This window comes from Pelobates fuscus, chromosome 1 (assembly GCF_036172605.1).
Source record: "Pelobates fuscus isolate aPelFus1 chromosome 1, aPelFus1.pri, whole genome shotgun sequence".
In the NCBI taxonomy this organism is placed as follows: domain Eukaryota; kingdom Metazoa; phylum Chordata; class Amphibia; order Anura; family Pelobatidae; genus Pelobates; species Pelobates fuscus.
In genome coordinates this window covers 339,303,676-339,325,309 of record NC_086317.1, presented here as the reverse complement: position 1 = coordinate 339,325,309, position 21,634 = coordinate 339,303,676, and the positions used below count along the sequence as shown (strand labels likewise).

The 21,634-nt window shown below is 41.3% G+C and overlaps 1 protein-coding gene across 1 annotated transcript in view; it reads left to right on the top strand.

The window, feature by feature from the left end:
* HS6ST3 (heparan sulfate 6-O-sulfotransferase 3) overlaps nt 1-21,634 on the top strand; it is a 625,223-nt gene that overhangs the window by 520,075 nt on the left and 83,514 nt on the right. The window lies entirely within an intron of this gene.

Below are 21,634 nucleotides of genomic sequence, written 5' to 3'. Positions count from 1 at the left end.
TGTTATTAGGTCAATAACTGCTTGTATTTGAGTGGTTTCAATGAAAATTGATTGCGTTATTATTTGGCATTTTATTGCAGCTTCACGGAGCAAGACACAATATGTCTAGTAAAAACATAGAAGCACATTTTTTAATCTTTATTAATGAAATGTTTGAAAGGTAGATCACAAAGTTTGCAAAACGAAAGGAAGAAGTCTCAATAGAAATTTAAAGTGTTACATCCCAACATTTTCAATATTATATTTACTTTCCCCCAATATTTTACAAATATGTGTTTATGAAGCCTGAAAAATACAATGCAGAAAAACGCACAAATGTATTTTTCTCTATCCTGGATGTGAGCTCTTCTACATTGACTCACTGTCAGTCAATTTTATAAGTTCTGCTCTGTTCTGTCATTTAACATATAACATAAATAGTTTCTTGACCTCTAATTCATTTTGTGCAATGGCCATGTCTTGAGTTAAAGGAGTACTCAGGGCACACTCCAGGCACCATAATCATTTCTTCACTATAAAGTGGTTATGGTGACTGAAGACCCTTGGCAATGTCGTCCTATCAAATGTTAACCTTATTTTATTAGTTTAAAAACAAAGAAGTCTGCTGCTGTTCCACCTGCTTTAGCTTGAGAAGTGAAAGAATTGAATTCATTGGTTGATTCTCTCAGTCTATCACTGGCCATCCATCACGAACAAACGTATGTACATTTTTTACCTTTATTTTGTGAAGGATGGCCACTTTAGTAGTAGCCGGAGCACAGAAGGTAAGTCAACAGATCAGTGCCTGAGGAAACTCCTTCAGTATTGAACCATTTAAAACAACCTGGTAAGGCACGACCAGGGCTCTTAGGCACCATTACCACTTCAATGGTGTGAAGTGGTTATGGTGCTTGGAGTCTTACTTTTCTGGATTGTGATTTAATTTGCTAAATGTTCAATATACATTTAAAGAAAATTGAATATAACACAAAAAAGTTTACAGAAATTGTATGCCCAATCAATGTTTTATTCAATGCTTTATTATGGGCCAAAAATTCCTCTGCCCCTTTACTGTATCCAGGGCCAGACTGTCCTTCCGGGGAATTTTCAGGTGGGCCGCTACACCTGGGGCTGGATAGGCAGCCCTAAAGCCACTTAAATAATTTTATACTTGGACTGTGACAGTCTGAGGGAATTAAGGAGAGCGTTGCTGATGGCTGGTGCGGCCATAATCAGGCTTCAGGAGACTTTCTATGTGCCTCTTCTGCTCCACCCCAGCACTCAAGCTCAGCTGCCAGCCTTAAGCTGGTGAGCTTGTGAATGTTAGTGAGCTTGACTGTAGAAAGCTTGTGTGTGTCAGTGAGCTTGCATTTACCTTGAAATTACCAATATTTTGAATTAAAAAAAATGAAAAAAGAAACAAATCAATAAGAAATGATATACATAACAGTGTTATATATTACTGTATATACTACTGTATAGCATTTAAATATGGGTATGTCTTGCTACCATATGTGATTGAGTATTATGTTTTACCAGGGCTGCTTGGTATTCTCAGTCCGGCCCTGATTCTATCCTGATGTGATTCTTTTCTAGGAGCTCAGCATAACAAGTGTGTCTGAGTGCCAGAGCTCCGCAGCAACGATACTCACAGTATAGTGTCTTAAATGTTTTTTACAAATCATTTCCAGTTTTGAAAAAAACAAAAACAAAGTTCCATATTAGGTTTTTTGAGGCTCGTGTTAGAGAAGATGGATTCACTAACATGCATTCTTCTGTTCAGTTTCAATATGTTGCAGTTTTCTGTGTAGGATAGGTGTCTACCTAATTAACAGTCGAAGTCTGACTTTATGTATGCTTAGTAAGTGTTATCAGCTTGTGTCTACTCCAAGCCCCAGGCACCTATACCACATACAGTTCTGTTAGAGCAGATTTCTCCTGCAGGGTCTGCTCACCTCAGGGTTTGAGATTCTCGCCTTCATCCTCTATAAGCTGACATAATGTATTAATAAATACTGAATTATTTACATGGAAGTGTGGGTGTAGGTAGGAGTACTCAATAACTTTTCCAGACACCACAAGTTCTAAAATGACCAATGAATGTGTTTATTTCAACATATGTTTTAAAAATATTTTTCTCATGATAATGAACATTCTTATTATATACAAAGAGCCATTATGTCCTGCAGTGTGGCGCAATAAGGGAACTAACTAATCATTAATGCTTGACATTCACTAACACAGGGTAGTGAGGTCTCAAATGAACGTACAGTCTAAAGCAGGGGTAGGCAACCTTCGGCTCTACAGATGTTGTGGACTACATCTCCCTTGATGCTTTGCCAGCAATATGGCTGTAAAAGCATTATGGGAGATGTAGTCCAAAACATCTGTAGAGCCGAAGGTTGCCTACCCCTGGTCTAAAGATATTGGGGAAATAAAAAAGAAAACTAATGGTAGCATCCATTCTCCTGAAAGTTAATTTGGATTACTAGTATATTAACAATAGAAATTCAGCAACAGCTAAGGGTGAGCATGTGGGAGAAGCAATATAAAAAGCCCTGCTTCCTGTAGCAGCATTGGCCAAGGATTCCATAAATCACTGGCTAGGGCCTAGTTTCTGCTTGGTACTGATTTTATAAGAGGGAGCATCTCCCTGGCCTAGTCCCAGCTTGGCAGCAGGAACTCCAGGGCCTGTTCACAATAGTCCCGTTTGCAACCCTGGTAGTTCCACTACTGATTGTATGATTTTATTTATTTCATTCCTTTGCTCACTCACTTTCCCAGAATAGTATTCTCATTAAAATGTAACACATTATTGCTCACATGTTAGATCACAATATACAAGTACAGGTATGGGAAGGGGTGTAATGCATTTTAATGCATGTATGTTTGCAAACATGTGTATCAGTTTAATGTGTGAAAACACGGTGGTGTAAATATATGTGCATACACACTGCAAACTAATTTCAAGTTACATTGGTGCTGATCGTCCCCAAGTGGCTGAAGCAGCATTCTCTTCAGGTCATGGAGAATAAAGGAGTTAACTGCATAACCCTTGATGTGGTATTATTAACCCTCCTTTACCCAGCATCCAGGAGTAAGTGTACACAGTGCACTGCAGAGAACGTGTCCATTAAAAAGCACTTTTATTGATGCTATATATATATATATATATAATGCATTACAGTGTTCTGCAATCCCCTTCATTTTGGTTTTTCTAGGCACAGTTCTATGCAGTGTACAGATACATTCATCAGATATATTTTCTGTAGGTTTTGTTCAGTTTATTAATATTTTTATATTATCATTCCTTACATATTGTTTTATTTTTCTAAAATAATTACAATCCAACTAATATCAAATATGAAGCTCATTTTTATATTTTCTTCCGCATACGCTATGTCGCACAACACATTGTTTAGAATTACTCTTCATAATATGCATGTCTACAGATATGCTGATTATTTAATTAATTTGTCCATATGTTTAAAAAAATATATCCATTTTTTTTTTCTTCAAAAAATTATTTCCTCTCCTCCGAGTCAAGGAGATCTTAACTGGTAGAGCTTCAAATTGAGAAAACTGTACATTCACAAACCAATGGCACTAAATGTGTTAAATTTGTATTTTACATTCCCATTTTACATTCCCATTAGCTTGCGCGCTTTGGTTCCCTTGCCATCGCTAGATCGCTTTAGGGCTCAAAATGTTGTAGTGGCTACATATTGGTTGTCTTATAATTTGTTCTTTAGATTTTGATGCTTGGTTTCATATCTCATAATAACTCAGATACAGCGTGACATGATTAAAATCTAATATAAAGTGACGCCTCTTTCGTTTGGAATAAGTGAGGCAAAGGTCTCAGCTGACAGGACAAATTTGAAGAATTGGAAGTTAGAATTAAAGTCGAAAAGTAGCTGTAGGAAAAATGTGCATTGATTCATTGTAATGTTTAATACGTATGGTTGCCCCTTATAAACTTTGTTCTTCTAGGACATATATGGCTAACCTTGGTACTGCATATGTCTATAAACTACATTTGCCGTGATGCCTAGGGAGCATTAAGGTTATTTTAGCTATCACTTTTCTAAGAAATGTATGTCAAAGGAAAGTTCACATTTTCATGTTGTTATACTGTATGCTGCCAAGAGAAAAAAAAAATAATAATAATAACGCTCAAAATAGTTCAAACACTATATAAAATTTTTTTTTTTTTTAAATTCTTCTGGACTTTGTTTGGTCTTTCAGCCAAATTTACTAATACCAAGTAAAGATTACTTAGTATTAGTAAATTCTGCCCCTACTCACTATATCGCGAGTAGGGGTAGGTCTAGTAAACAGTTAACATATGTTCAGGTGTTGGAAACCTCCAGAAGACAAAGTAGTCCCTACTTTGTCTTATGTTTTAAAGAAAACTAGAGAAGACAGGAAGAAATGAAGAACAGATTCTGACAGAGGGAGAGAAGAGGAAGCGATTAAAGAGAGGTAAGTTCAGTATGACAGTGCCATTTTAAAAGAAATAGCACCTTGGACAAAAGGTATGGATGACTGATGCAGAATTCATTTCATTGTAGCAAATAGTGATGTTGAAATCTTTGCTTTGAAGGAATAATGAGAGTGTCTAATGGGCCCTGCAGATGAATAGCAGTGCTTTAAGTAGATTATATGGTATTGCAAGGCCAGAATATAAATGATACCTGAAAACACAACTGCCTGCGGCAAATGAACTGGCAATTGAAAGAAATAACTGAATGGCCAACTGAAAATCTTCGCATATTGATCATTCTATAAATGTATTTTCTAAAATATTTTATGGTACTTAGCTAGGGATTTATATACTCTCCAAAATCATTTTTAAAAAAAGTCTCATATTTTTACATTTATACCTCAAAAACAAGTCGGATTATTATTTACTATAAAATATAAATATAATGTTACCTCAGACTCATTTAATATTTCAAGGTAAAATTAGCATAGTTACCAAAATATTGCAGAATATTTAATTTATTAATGCAAATTTATGTGAATTTTTTTTTACAAATTATTTTCCTTATTTGTGTTTGCTTTATTTAGAATTGATTTCCCTGTTTTTTTTTTGTTTTGTTTTTTTTTCAATATATCTCCCTGGTTTTCAATACAATGTGTATATAATTTTAACATAATTAGGTATTTCTTTTATGGATTATTAAGCCCCAGGGATAGATAAAAAGTTTCAAAATTAGCCAGTAAATTGCACATTTCAGCAATTAGTTTTATTTTTGAAATTATCATCCTATTACTTTCAAAACTGGTACTGCAAATATCAACTGACAAATGTAATGTTTTCTTTTACTCCTGGGATAAAGATGAAGCAATACATCTTAGTAGAACAGGCAGTTCTAAAAGCGTATAGGCAGTTTTACTACTTACTAAATTTGTACACAGTACAAAAAGTTGGTCCGTCCGAGTCAATTTGTCCAAAAAACACCATGTGTTGTTTTGGTTCAGACGAATTTCGTCCATGCAATTGTTTTGGGAAAAGCTATTCATAAGAATCTGACACAAGCAAACACAGTCGCCCCCAGTGACAGGCGACAGAGTTGTCCACCACACACTCCCCTCCCACTAGAGCAGCACTGCTTGCTTGTATCTTGGATTTCTCCTGACACTAGACCTTCTCCTGACACCAGACCTAAGTTAGTATATTGAACATAATTTACTTACTAGTTAAAGGGTAAGCAAACTTTGACTCTACAGATGTTGTGGACTGAATCTCACATGATGCCTTGCAAGCATTATGGCTTAGTCTTGCTATGTCTGACCTTGCATTTACTTTTTCCTTGTAAATGTTCCAATATAGTTCAAGTATCTCTAAGTTTGCAACACAGTTCTAAAAAAAATCCTATAAACTGCATCATTTCCCTCTGGGATGAATGCTCCCCATGGTTCTTGAAACTATAAACATCTCCATCTATATCTCTATACACAGGGCCGGATTAACATAGGGGCTGATGGAGCTGCAGCTCCAGGCCCAGGCCCATGGAATAGGCCCATTTAAAAAAAAAAAAAAAAAAATTTTTTTTTTTTTTACACACTACTCTTAGGTTTGCCACCTGACTGGTATTTTACTGGCACATCCGGTATTTGAGGCTGCCTGGCTGTGCCGGTATTGCAGTAATACTGGCAAGACAAATGCAGGTATTTTTCGCAGAATAAATGGAAATTACTCTGCAATACCAGCACCGGCCAGTAGGGGTCACTGTGTGTGGAGAGAGGCAGGGACAGGAAGTTACAGCCTCTCTCTACTACTCACTGATCCATGTGGGAGCAGTTACACAGCACAGAGAGTCCAGACAGCAGCTCTACAGCTCAGGTAAGTGAGGGATGGGGGGAAAGGCAGCAGGGACACATGGAGACACTGAGACACTAGGGGACATTTGGGGACACTGAGACACTAGGGGACACAGACACTATGACACATGGGGACACAGACACTGGGAGACCTGGAAACACTGAGACACTTGGGGACACTGGAAAACATGGGGACACTGAGATACATGGGGATGCTGAGACACATGGGAACGCTGTGAGACATAGGAGACACGGAGACACTATGTCCCAGTGTCCCCATGTCCCCCAGCCAGTGTCCCTAGTGTCTCAGTGTCCCCAAGTATACCAGTGTCTGTGTCCCATGTCTCTCAGTGTGCCTAGTGTCCCTATATGTCCCAGTGTCTGTTCCCATGTCTCTGTGTTCCCAGGGTCCCCATGTCTCTCAGGGTCCCCATGTCTCTCAGGGTCCCCGGGTCTCTCAGTGTCCCCGGGTCTCTCAGGGTCCCTGGGTCTCTCAGGGTCCCTGGGTCTCTCAGGGTCCCTGGGTCTCTCAGTGTCTCACACACTGAGACATTGGGACACTGGGAGAAATGGGGACACTGAGACACTGGGAGACTAGTGGACTGGGCGACATGGGGACACTGAGACAATGGGTGACTTGAACGACTGAGACACTGGGAGACAGGGAGACACTGGGAGCAATCCATCTATACAGGAGAATCAAACTGTGAGTAGTTTGTTGGTGATTTTACAGAATTTTCTCTGATGTCACTCCTTGTGATTTACATCATGTGATGTCACGCATAACTAATTAATTATACAAATGATTAAGGCTGGTATTTTTTCTAAGAAAGGTGGCAACCCTAACTACTCTTCACATACTCTTGCTTAAAGGAGCACTATAGGGTCAGGAACACAATCATGTATTTCTGACCCTATTATGTTAAAACCTGATGAAAGCATGAATTGGAGAGAGATTAGCATAGAATATGTGTATTCTTATAGCTGCATCCTATGAGTTTCCCTCCAGTACCATCTCCATCATATACATGACGCTAGAGAGGTATGACTGTTTTAGTGTTTTTGGTCGATAAGATTCTGTAATTAGGCCCATCATAACTGTCAGCACCAGGCCCACTATGCTCTTAATCCAGGCCTGTCTACAGTATTTATGTGTAATATTTGTTAGTTATCTTCTGGATTCTAATGATGCAGCAATGTTGAATTTGCTAATTTATAAATAAACATAAAGACTAACTGATTAATGTGAAATTCAATGCTTCAATGTATTCTTAGTGCTTTCTACTGTGTCTGTGAAAGAATCAGTGAGTTAACAGAATCTAAAGTAAAGAGTGATTTAAATAAATGCATAATGTATTCTTGTGTATATTTGATATTCATACAACATATGCCATAACTTTGCTGTCTAGTAAATCATTTTTATATCACACTTGATAAACCAAAAATATGATTCTCAAGCAATGGAAATGTATGAAAATAACAATAGTATATATGTATATACATAGACAAATATTATATACAACCCTCATTGCTGATTTCCATAACAGTGTCAAAACAGAGTCATCCTTGAGCCATCATCATGCATGATGCTAGCCACTTGGAGCTTGTGTCTGACACAGGGGCGTACCTAGGGCATGTGGCACCCGGGGCGGGTCCTGGGTTTGGCACCCCTTACCCCCCTTCTCCAAAAAAAAAAATCACCTACTAAATTTTTAAAATGTGTTATATTTTTTTCATTTTTTTAAAAATGTATTGAACAAATTTGTAAACTTTTTAAAACCCCTGCCCCCTTCTACAAAATCCCTGCACCCCCTCACACACAGTTACAGGCAGACAGTCACACACAGTTACAAGCAGATAGTCACACGCACACAGTCACATGCAGACAGTCACACATACAGGGAGTGCAGAATTATTAGGCAAATGAGTATTTTGACCACATCATCCTCTTTATGCATGTTGTCTTACTCCAAGCTGTATAGGCTCGAAAGCCTACTACCAATTAAGCATATTAGGTGATGTGCATCTCTGTAATGAGAAGGGGTGTGGTCTAATGACATCAACACCCTATATCAGGTGTGCATAATTATTAGGCAACTTCCTTTCCTTTGGCAAAATGGGTCAAAAGAAGGACTTGACAGGCTCAGAAAAGTCAAAAATAGTGAGATATCTTGCAGAGGGATGCAGCACTCTTAAAATTGCAAAGCTTCTGAAGCGTGATCATCGAACAATCAAGCGTTTCATTCAAAATAGTCAACAGGGTCGCAAGAAGCGTGTGGAAAAACCAAGGCGCAAAATAACTGCCCATGAACTGAGAAAAGTCAAGCGTGCAGCTGCCAAGATGCCACTTGCCACCAGTTTGCCCATATTTCAGAGCTGCAACATCACTGGAGTGCCCAAAAGCACAAGGTGTGCAATACTCAGAGACATGGCCAAGGTAAGAAAGGCTGAAAGACGACCACCACTGAACAAGACACACACGCTGAAACGTCAAGACTGGGCCAAGAAATATCTCAAGACTGATTTTTCTAAGGTTTTATGGACTGATGAAATGAGAGTGAGTCTTGATGGGCCAGATGGATGGGCCCATGGCTGGATTGGTAAAGGGCAGAGAGCTCCAGTCCGACTCAGACGCCAGCAAGGTGGAGGTGGAGTACTGGTTTGGGCTGGTATCATCAAAGATGAGCTTGTGGGGCCTTTTCGGGTTGAGGATGGAGTCAAGCTCAACTCCCAGTCCTACTGCCAGTTTCTGGAAGACACCTTCTTCAAGCAGTGGTACAGGAAGAAGTCTGCATCCTTCAAGAAAAACATGATTTTCATGCAGGACAATGCTCCATCACACGCGTCCAAGTACTCCACAGCGTGGCTGGCAAGAAAGGGTATAAAAGAAGAAAATCTAATGACATGGCCTCCTTGTTCACCTGATCTGAACCCCATTGAGAACCTGTGGTCCATCATCAAATGTGAGATTTACAAGGAGGGAAAACAGTACACCTCTCTGAACAGTGTCTGGGAGGCTGTGGTTGCTTCTGCACGCAATGTTGATGTGAACAGATCAAAACACTGACAGAATCCATGGATGGCAGGCTTTTGAGTGTCCTTGCAAAGAAAGGTGGCTATATTGGTCACTGATTTGTTTTTGTTTTGTTTTTGAATGTCAGAAATGTATATTTGTGAATGTTGAGATGTTATATTGGTTTCACTGGTAAAAATAAATAATTGAAATGGGTATATATTTGTTTTTTGTTAAGTTGCCTAATAATTATGCACAGTAATAGTCACCTGCACACACAGATATCCCCCTAAAATAGCTAAAACTAAAAACAAACTAAAAACTACTTCCAAAAATATTCAGCTTTGATATTAATGAGTTTTTTGGGTTCATTGAGAACATGGTTGTTGTTCAATAATAAAATTAATCCTCAAAAATACAACTTGCCTAATAATTCTGCACTCCCTGTATAGTCACAGGCAGTCATACACACAGTCACAGGTAGAGAGTTACACACACACACATAGTCAGTTACAAGCAGTTACACACAGTCACGCACACTGTTTTAGGCAGACAGTCACATATACAGTCACACACACGGTCACAGGCAGACAGTCATACACATAGTTACAGCCACACACACAGTTACAGGCAGTTACACACACAGTCAGTTACAGGCAGTCACGCACAAAGTTACATGCAGACAGTCACACACACAGTCACAGGCAGACAGTAACAGGTAGGATCACACAGTCACAGGCAGACTGTCACACACAGTCACAGGCAGACTGTCACACACAGTCACAGGCAGTCACACACACACAGTTACAGGCATGCAGTCACACACACACACAGTTACAGGTAGACAGTTACGCACACACACACAGTTGCAGGCAGACCGTTACACACACACAGTTACAGGTAGACAGTTACGCACACACACACAGTTACAGGCAGACAATTACACACACGTACACACAGTTACAGGCAGACAGTTACACACACACACATATTTAGAGGCAGACAGTCACACACACACACACTCACACAGTTACAGGCAGTTACACACACACAGTTACAGGCAGACAGTTACACACACACATACACAGTTACAGGCAGACAGTTACACACACACACACACACACAGTTACAGGCAGACGGTTACACACACACTCACACACACACACACACACACACACAGTTACAGGCAGTAACACACACACAGTTACAGGCAGACAGTTACACACACACATACACAGTTACAGGCAGACAGTTACACACACACACACAGTTACAGGCAGTTACACACACACACACAGTTACAGGCAGACGGTTACACACACACACACACACACAGTTACAGGCAGACAGTCACACACACACACACAGTTACAGGCAGACAGTTACACACACACACACACAGAGAGTTACAGGCAGACAGTTACACACACACACACAGTTACAGGCAGACAGTTACACACACACACACACAGTTACAGGCAGACAGTTACACACACACACACACACACACACACACAGTTACAGGCAGACAGTTACACACACACACACACACACACACAGTTACAGGCAGTTTTACACACACACACACACACACACACACACACACACACACACACACACACACACACACACACACACACACAGTTACACACACACAGTTACAGGCAGACAGTTACACACACACACACACACACACACACACAGTTACAGGCAGTTACACACACACACACAGTTACAGGCAGACAGTTACACACACACACACACACACACACACACACACAGTTACTGGCAGACAGTTACATACACCCCCCCCCCACACACACACACACAGTTACAGGCAGACAGTTACATACACACCCCCCCACACACACACAGGTACAGGCAGACATTTACACACACACACACACACACTCACACACACACACACACACACACAGTTACAGGCAGACATTCACACACACACACACACACAGTTTCAGTCAGACATTTACACACACACACACACACACACACAGTTACAGGCAGTTAAACACACACACACTCTTATAGTTACAGTGTGGGCTGGAGGAGTGGATTCCCTGAAGTCCTTCCCTGGCTGGAGTCTGTTAGGTGGAGGAGCAAAGATTTCTTCTTGCTGCACCTCCATGTGCAGCTGTAACAGCAGCGGGTAAGGGCTGTGTTAAGCCCCGCCCCTGCTCGCAGATAGGCTCCACCCCTAAATGCATGTAGCTCCACCCCCTTCTTACTTCTGTGCGGCCAGTTTATCTTGCTGGTCTCTCCGTATGAGCTGTGCGACACCCCAGCTGCCATGGGGCACCGCTCCCACAGCCCCCTCCAGCCCCCTCCAGCCCCAAGACCAGGGTAATTTCACCCCCTACCAGGTGGCACCCGGGACGGACCACCCTTAGTCCGCCACTGGTCTGACACCTTCCATTTGACACCAACTGATTTCCCGCGTCTAATTTTAATGCAGTCTTTTGGCATCATTTGGCACATTCTTTTATACATTGCCAGTTAAAGGACCACTATAGGCACCCAGACCACTTCAGCTCAATGAAGTGGTCTGGGTGCCAGGTCCATCTAGTGTTGACCCTGCAGCTGTAAACACAGCAGTTTCAGATGAACTGCTATGTTTACACTAGGGTTATTCCAGCCTCTAGTGGCTGTCTACCTGACAGCAGCAAGAGGCGCTTCCATGCTTCTCACTGTGAAAATCACAGTGAGAAGATGCTGACGTCCATAGGAAAGCATTAAGAAATGCTTTCCTATGGACTGATTGAATGCGCGTGCGGCTCTTGTTTGTTTTCCTGGCACTATAGTGGTCCTTTTTTTTGTACTTGCCTAGTTTACTCCGTGTTTATGATATATTGTGGCCCTTTGTTCCTGATTTGCTCTACCTCAGCTGGTATGACTTATGGAATCCCAACCTCAGTCTGTTTTGTGGTATTGTTGTTGTTCTCTGGAATCCTGACCTCAGTCTGTTTTGTGGTATTGTTGTTCTCTGGAATCCTGACCTCAGTCTGTTTTGTGGTATTGTTGTTCTCTGGAATCCTGACCTCAGTCTGTTTTGTGGTATTGTTGTTGTTCTCTGGAATCCTGACCTCAGTCTGCTTTGTGGTATTGTTGTTGTTCTCTGGAATCCTGACCTCAGTCTGTTTTGTGGTATTGTTGTTCTCTGGAATCCTGACCTCAGTCTGTTTTGTGGTATTGTTGTTCTCTGGAATCCTGACCTCAGTCTGTTTTGTGGTATTGTTGTTCTCTGGAATCCTGACCTCAGTCTGTTTTGTGGTAGTGTTGTTCTCGGGAATCCTGATCTTAGTCTGATTTGTGGTATTGTTGTTCTCTGGAATCCTGATTTTAGTCTGTTTTGTGGGTATTGTTGTTCTCTGGAATCCTGATCTCAGTCTGTTTTGTGGTATTGTTGTTCTCGTAAATCCTGATCTTAGTCTGTTTTGTGGTATTGTTGTTCTCGTAAATCCTGATCTCAGTCTGTTTTGTGGTATTGTTGTTCTCGTAAATCCTGATCTTAGTCTGTTTTGTGGTATTGTTGTTGTTCTCTAGAATCCTGACCTCAGTCTGTTTTGTGGTATTGTTGTTATCTGGAATCCTGATCTTAGTCTGTTTTGTGGTATTGTTGTTCTCTGGAATCATGACCTCAGTCTGTTTTGAGGTATTGTTTTTATCTGGAATCCTGATCTTAGTCTGTTTTGTGGTATTGTTGTTCTCTGGAATCCTGATCTCAGTCTGTTTTGTGGTAGTGTTGTTGTTCTCGGGAATTCTGATCTCAGTCTGTTTTGTGGTATTTTTGTTATCTGGAATCCTGATCTCAGTCTGTTTTGTGGTATTGTTGTTGTTCTCTGGAATCCTGTCCTTGTTCTGTTTTGTGGTATTCAAAATGCAGTAAAGAAACAGTTCAAACACAAAAACAGCATTTTTGTTTTTGTGTGTGCTGTTCCTTTAGCAGTATTTTGTAAATAATCTGTTCTTTTACAGCAGCACTGCTGCTCAAAAATGCATGTTCTGGGTGTGCCTGCAATTCACTTTTTTTCTGTGTAGATTTGGAAAGCAGACCAGCTTCCTATTGGGCTGGGCACTCCAACCATCCACTATGGTTGCCCCTTTGGACATGACCACGGGAAATCATAAATTAAGGAGTCTCTGGCAGCTGTTTACGCATTCAGTACTGTAAGTTATCATGCAAATCTCCTATGTTGAAAATAGTGTAGGACACACTGATATTGGGGTACTGTGACGTAGTGGTGGGCTTAACACAATATAGCCATATGGTGTAACTGAACCCCTTATTTGTTTACTGAGATAGGTGCTTTTAAGTAACCTTGTAAAAATTAAAACTGTATTTTTGTTTTGTGTTTGCACTGTTCCTTTAACTGTATCTTGGATATATTGTGGTCTTTACGGCAGCACCACTACTTGGAAATGCATGTTCTAAGCTTTCCCCAATTCCCATTTCTGTTTTGTGGTATTGTTTAGTTGGTGTCTAAAAAGTCCTCTCCTAGAGGAATATGGGAATGTCCAAATGGTAAAACACTGAGACATGAGGGAAGGGAATTTACAGTTCTAAAGGGGGACCTGCTATCTCAAATTAATAAATAAATATTTTATTTATCCAGATGGATGAGTACTACAGTTAAAGGGACAATATAGGCATTCAGGCTACTTCACCTCACTGAAGTGGTCTGTGTGAGGCGTCCCCACCCCCCTTAGCCCTGTCCCCTTTTAGAGAAACTGCAATGTTTATTGACTGTCTACCAGAGGTGCTTTCAGGAGTTTACCGGACTCTAGGTCACCTAAATGATACTGTATGTCTTCACTCTGCATGAGGACATTCAGTGTCAGAGAAGTCAATGCTTCGAGGTGAGAGGGGTACCAGAGGGCACTATAGTTTTAGGAATACAACTTTGTAGTCCTAAAACTATAAAATCCCTTTAAGGGAAACTATTTTTGCTATTTGTTATTTGCTATATATACACTGTATACATGGTTGGTTACTTTGCCCTGATGAAAGTTTAAGATGTGAACTGAAACATTGATTTTTTTTTTTTTTTTTTACTAATTTGAAAAAAGTTCACATCTTAAAAAATCACTTATAACTGCAAACAAAGTAATTGGAGTGTTATCACAGAATGTTCTTTTATTTTAATTGTGGATCAGCACCAGGCAGAGAATTTGGATACTACCTTAGAGTGCAGGTTTTTGTGGATTACATACAGTATATATATTATTAGCATTATTTATTAATTCATTATAAAAAAATTAATTGTCCCTGGAAAACAAGACAGCATCAGTAGACGGTGCACAGGCAGCGTCTAACAACCCTATCGTATGAGTAATCGTTGGGAACCTGCCTTTGAACCACTATAGCTACTGCTTCAAGCTCCCCCTCTGGTCATAATTAACACATCACCTTGTGTGAGTGAAAGTAATGTAAATAGATACTGCTAATGAATACATTTATTTTTCTAATTTATACACTGTCCTCTCACATTATATATCATGCATATATACTGTGAGATTCATTCACTTAGTAGCCAGTTAATGGTGATCTTGAAAATATGATACAATAAAAGTCAATAAAATGTGACAAAAGCGTATGCATGTATGTAGTTTCTTAACATTCCTATCTGACAGGCAAATCCTGAAAGCAATAAGGAGCTCCACCACACAAAGTTACTGAAAAATCATCTTATCTGATTTCTTGCATATAAAATCCAAGGTAAATAGTAGACAATTCAGCAATCACCATACATATTCTCACAAATGGAATTTGGCACTATATTGTCTTTTTCTAGATGCTCAATGTGAGGTAGGAGGTGCTGTTACCTTATAATCATCCAAATACTTAAAGGGACACACCAGGCACAATAAATGAAATTGTTATGGTGACTGTAGGCCCCCCCGGAGGCACTCTCACCTCCAGGGGTTAACCTCAAAGTTGCCTCCAGCGTCGACGTCTACTCCCACCGGCAGCATCCGGCTTCTGAATTTTCAAATTCAAGGGGCACAAAGTGCTGCCAGGCAGGGGCACCGCTGATTTGCTGAGAGTTGTAAGCTAATGTTCCTAGCCAATCAGTGACTCCCCATTCACTAAACTGGTTTGGCGTCACTGATTGGCTGAGAGCATCAGCTGACCACTCTCTGCCAATCAGCAGTGCCCCTGCCTGGTAGCACTCCACGCATCCTGAATCTGGCAGTGTCCACTGCTGCCATGGGGGAATGGACATCACCGCTGGAGGCAACTTTGGGGTTAAACCGTTTGAAAACCATTTAACCCCTTAAGTTAAGAGTGCCCAAGGGTGCCTCCTGGCACCATAACAACCTAATCTAGATTAAGTTGTTTTGGCGCTTAGAGTGTACCTTTAATAGACATGGGTCCCAAACACCTTAAAATCAGCTATAGAGCATACCTACTTGATACATTAATAGTTATAGCACTCCTGTCCAAAAACCATTACTTATTTATTTATAAAATCATACAATATAAAATAGTAGACCAATTTATTTCTCTGTTTAATCCTGCAGTAACTAATGCTTCATATTCTAGAATCCAATATTAATTTCATTTTATACTCTGGCTAACAAAACGATTTTTTTAAATACCACAGTATAAATATATCTATAAATTTGTAAATCTAATCTCTGTTCTAGCTTTTTTTATCACCATCTAAATGTCTATTCAAATTGCATTTCTGCAAAGAACTTTGAGTTCTTGGGAGAAAAGGGCTGTAAATGTCATTATTAATTGTATAAAATAAACGTTTCATTTTAGAATAATGATTTGTTTTGGATTATATCAGGCAGATGCCTAAGTAAGTGATTTGGATATATTGTATTAGAACTTGATAGCTTGCTTGTTGAATATATTGATATACTATTTACTATACATAAAAAAAAAAATATTTTCACTGATTGAAGGGAACTACTACAGCTTAATGTAGTTGTTATGGTGTCTATAGCATGAGTCTGCAGTCTTTTTAATGTTTAATGTAATTTTTTTTTTTTTAAAAAAAGCAGTGTTTATATCACTGCCTATTCACATCCCTAGTGGCAGTCACTCGGGTGGCCACTAGAGGTGCTTTCAGTGTTAGTGCTTCACAGCACTGGCATTCGGTGTCTCTATGCTCTGCATGTAGGCACTGAACATTTCCCCTAGAATAAATATTCACATTTTTTACACACATGTGCAATAGCCTCCCAATACTTTCTTATGGGAAAGCATTGGATTTGCTGAGATTGTCAGATTTGATGATATCCGCCATGAAGGCGTAGCAAGGCAGTATTTGCCATGGCGAGACTGGAGAAGCTCTGTAAAAAAGATGAGTAAAATGCCTCTTCAAAAAAAGGCAAGGGGGGGCGTGGCTAGCCGAGCAAGCAACCAGACGTGCCGATGTGGAGCTCTCGCAGGCCCCATCGATAATATCAATATTTAACCACGAATATCGATCATCACCGAGTCAAAAAGCATACCTGTACACGGTAGAACCCCCGCAGAGAGCAATGGGACGAAGAAATCGTAAGCTGGCCCACTCCAGTAGCTCTAAACAGCCTGATATCCGCACGTCCTTCGACAGGCCGCAGCAACAGGCGCAGCCCAAGATGGCGCCCGAGCGGGCCAGAGACTCCAGCTACTCCGACGATTCCCCGGAGGACGAGGACAACATGCCCTCTGGGACCCCAATCCGGGTGTCTGTGAGTGAGGACTCCGACTCAGACACCTCGCCCTCCACTAAAGGGGACATTAAAAGATTGCTGGTGGACCTGAGGGGGGTCTGGAAGGCCGACCTGGCGGGAGTGCGGTCTGAGGTTGATGGCATGGCCGCGTGGATCGGTGAGGTGGAAACAAGGGAGGGGAAGAGGGATCAGGAACTAACAGAAGCGAAGGCCCAAATGGAGGCCATGTCCCAGCAACTTACCAGGCTCACACGCACGGTCACCTCACTGGAAGCAAGGCACCGGAGGAGAAACATTCGGATCCGCGGTGTCCCGGAAAGTGTGGGTATGGAGGAGGTACTGGGTTTTGCCAACACTGTCGCAGAAACGTTAGGAGTGCGACCCACAGCAGGAGCCTCTCCCGTTACGGCGGCATTCCGAGTCAGAAAGGCCCCGACGGCACCAGCAGACGCCTCAAGGGACGTCATAGCAGTAACGCGGGACATTGCCACGAAAAGTGCGATCCTGGCCCGCTCCAGAAACAACCCCACAACCTTGGTGAAAGGCAACTCCATCCAGATCTTTAATGACCTTCCCTTTACAGTGCTCCTGGAGAGGCGGAGGTTCATGCCCGTGACACGGGAACTCCGTGACAAAGGGATAAGGTACAAATGGGGCGCATCGGGCACCCTCATAGTGCAACAGGGAGAAGTGCTTCTCACCTTATCGGCAAACGAGGACCCGGCAAAATTCTTGAGGGCGCTACATCTGCCGCTGCAAACCACCAGCATCACGCCAGACAGACCCAGCAAGGCACGGAAACACCCCACTGAGGCTAACCAAGAGCAGCATAGGATTAGAGCTCTACACCCACCATAAAACGGAGTACTGGGCGGTAAGCAAGTCCTTTCCTTACCCCAGGAGACCCACAGACACCCACACTGACCCCACGCTCAGGACTTAACCTGAATCACACACCACGGCTACACCAAGACTTTCCCTACAGACGTGAACTGTACACTTCGTTACACACTTATATTTTTATTGTATTTCATCTTTTTACTTTCTATTTTTTCACTCAAGCCACCCTTTAGGGTGTATACTGTCTTCTCCATTTTTCGATAAAAAACGAGAAGCAGTTTACTGTTTTTGGGGCACCCTGGTTAAACATAAATCCTGATGGTATAACCTTAAGACAGTGGTCAGATGACCTTACCACGCTCTCACAAGCGAGCACCCACCCCCTACGTCTGCACACGGAGGATTCCTCAGAGGCCGCCATATTTTCTAAAACGAAAGACTCCCTCTAAAATTTGAAAGAAGAACCTACTGGCGGGAAGGCTCTATGAACCGTGGACATCGGGAACGCCAAAGCCATTGATCTGAGAACTCAGAACTCACATTTGATCCCTGCAGTGCCCCACTGTGAGAACTCACTAAATTTGAATCAGGGTGCCGAATACTTAACCTAATACTTAACCTATTATGTTTAGCAGCAGTTTCTGTGTACACTTTAGCTTAAATTTACCTGCCACCCCAGCAAAGAGAACTCACTGGGCGACTAATAAATCTAGAGAACGTATGTGCTATATGCCCACATGGCCGATAATAGGCATAGTGTTTTACATAGTGCAAGATTTCTTTATATTTGGGCTGAAGCTTATTTAGAGGCACTAACTCATACGACGCGATGGCGCAACTTCCCTACACAACCAACTGATTAAAGCCTTTTACCCCCGCAAGAGTTGCCACTATGGCCTGTTAATGAGTTAATATTAACCTTATACGATACGATAACGCACACCATATGAGTACTTACTCGAACTCCATATGAGTTACCAGAACGTGCGTCCATCAAGCTTATAATCACCCCGCAAGAGTCGCCCATAAGGCCCATTCACTATTTTAGGAGAAATCCAGTCGGACTACCAAAGGGTGCGAATCAGTTGTTTAGCTTATCCTCATATAAGTGGCAAGTGTATAACTTTCATATGTACAGTTTAACTTCACATGAACTGCAAAATGTGCAGTTCATACGTTGTGTTTAACCTTACCAGAGTCGCACACGTGTTTTCTCTATTTACATATTCAAATGTAAACCTTCTTAAAGCCGCCATCATAGATTGCTGCAGGGTATAACTTACATAGGTAACTAGTGTTATGGTACTTTTTCAGTAAACCAAAATGTTTAAGTGTCTATCTGTTCCTGTCCAAATTAAAGAGAATTGAATTGCGTATATACGCTGAAGTAATTCAGTCTGACACACGGAGTTCAGGTTAAAATAACTTCGAGGAAATTTATTGGCAAGTGCAGAATCAGCGGGCGCGCAGGCCCTTTTAAGAGACATTTTCGTCATCATTGATTATCAAGATATCAGTGAATAAACATCATTAATTGGATTAATTGTTAAGTGTCTGGGTTAGTGTCCACCTATCATTATAATTAATTGGATCAAAAGCTAAGTGGTTAGTTCCGTGTCCACCCACCAAGAGGTGGTACTTTTTCGGACACGGGTGGGGGACAAGGGGTCTTGAGCGTCATTTTACTCGGTCGGTGATGTCAAATCTCGTGGTTAGGTGCAAGGTCTCTTATGAATAGAACATTTCATTACTACTGTGTTCTCATGGCCTTTAAATTATACTATGTTGCGAGTTAGGGGAAATTCAACAGTTCCTGGGTTAGTCATATCCTCATGGAGAATACTGTCCTTGTCTATTGTATTAGATGTGCTGAGAAATACTGTCATGCAATGTAGTTTTCATATGAAGAAGTCAGGTTATGAGGACAAAATGGAGGATTTGTCACAGTATCAGGTTAATACAGAGTTAGAGCAGCAATTCAATATAAATACAATAAGATTTTTTAATAATTCTACATCAGTCCCCCCTATGAAATGTTAGATTCTAAGAGATAAAAACTTTATTTGTTAATACCAGAAGACGTGTTAGCCCAAAGGCACAGAAACCCCGTGGCCGCTAGCTAGGTGTTAATGCAAAGTGCAAGTCTGTCCCTATTTTCTGACCCTACTAGGCTAGCTCATCTGTCAGTATGGCTCTCGAACACTTCACACCCAAGGGTATCCCATGGCAGCTAACCCACCACTTCTCCACATGGGGCCTTTACCATTCACTGACAGATGCTGTCCCTAAGGTGGTCCCTTCCTAGAACTCTCGCACTTTATCATCAAAAGGGATGGATTGCAGCGGCAAACAGGGTGAGTTGAGATCCTGGAAATCTTGGTCATCAACATCAAGTAGTGTGAAAGTGGGTGCCGCTTGGTCAATAGTCTTCGTGAGAGCTTTTCTCAGGCAGGGGAAGACACAACAAAAGAGAAGAGCAAAGATAAAAACAGAAATTAGTATTGCCATACCAATATGCATTAAAGCCTTTTTCCAACCCGTCATCCAACCAAACCATCTGTCCCAGGGATCTTTTATCCCGGAATTCCTTTTTAATTCTTCTGAGAGGTCATTTAATTTTGCTATGGCTAATGTAACTTTACCATTAGGACCTGTGTTTTCTGGGATGTAGGTACAACATGTCATGGTGTCAGGCAAAATTTTACATACCCCTCCTTTTTCGGCTAGGATCATATCCAGGGCTATTCTATTTTGGAAGGCCATTTGGGATGTTGCCTGCAATTGTTCGGCTAATCCCTGGAGGGCATCTCTGGTGTAATTAACGAAACGCTGTTGATTGTAATAAATGTAGTTTATCCAATTTAAGTTCTTGTTTGCAGTAACTATGGTAAAAATTGATTCAAATCCTGCAGAAACTTCATCTCTTGCTTTAAATTCATTGGGTACCCCCCTAGGCACCCCAATGGCATCAATGTAAATGTGAGGGTCAAAACTTCCTTTTACTGGGGCTTCACGCTTGGCCTTAGTGTGGCTGGACTCATGGGTGTTGGTGTGTGTGTCAGAAATAATGTGTATAGGCATAATGGCCTTGGCCAATGTACACTCCCCCCACCACTCTGTGTCCATTCTGGATCTTAACTGTAAATCCCCACACAACCAGTAAATATCTCCCAGTGACCTAGTGTGCTGCTGCAGCAAACGTACAGGAACAGTTCTATATGTAGTACAATAACCTGCGGGAAAGTTACCCACAAATTTACCAATCCCATCATGTTTGACATAGCAAGTGTAATTACCTTTATATACGGTAACACCATGAGGAGGTCTTACATTTTTGGCTATAAGAGGATACTCCGCTGTCCATGCTTGACATTGAGACCTGTTGAAATTATATTGGTAGGCAAAAAGACTTAAAATGCAATTTTCTTCATCTACTGGCAGGGTTAAAGGTACAGTGCCCAGATGAGGCCGGGCACCACCACACACATAGCATGCGGTTCGGTTATGTTTGTTGGCATTATATTTCATCCATTCTAACCATAGGTTAACATCATTAAAACCTGTTTCAGCGGCCATAGTATCTTCAAAGGTGGGGTTAGCAATGGCCATCATGTCCTTAAAGGACTGGATGTGTGGTTTTAATGGGTTTGTGACCATATGAGTAGCTCCTCGCCACTCAGGGGAATTACACATATCTTTAAGGTAGAAATGCCCTAATTTAGTATAGGAACCCTTTTTCCAGTACATTCCCAATACATACTGGTCTGCATCTGTTGGGCTTGG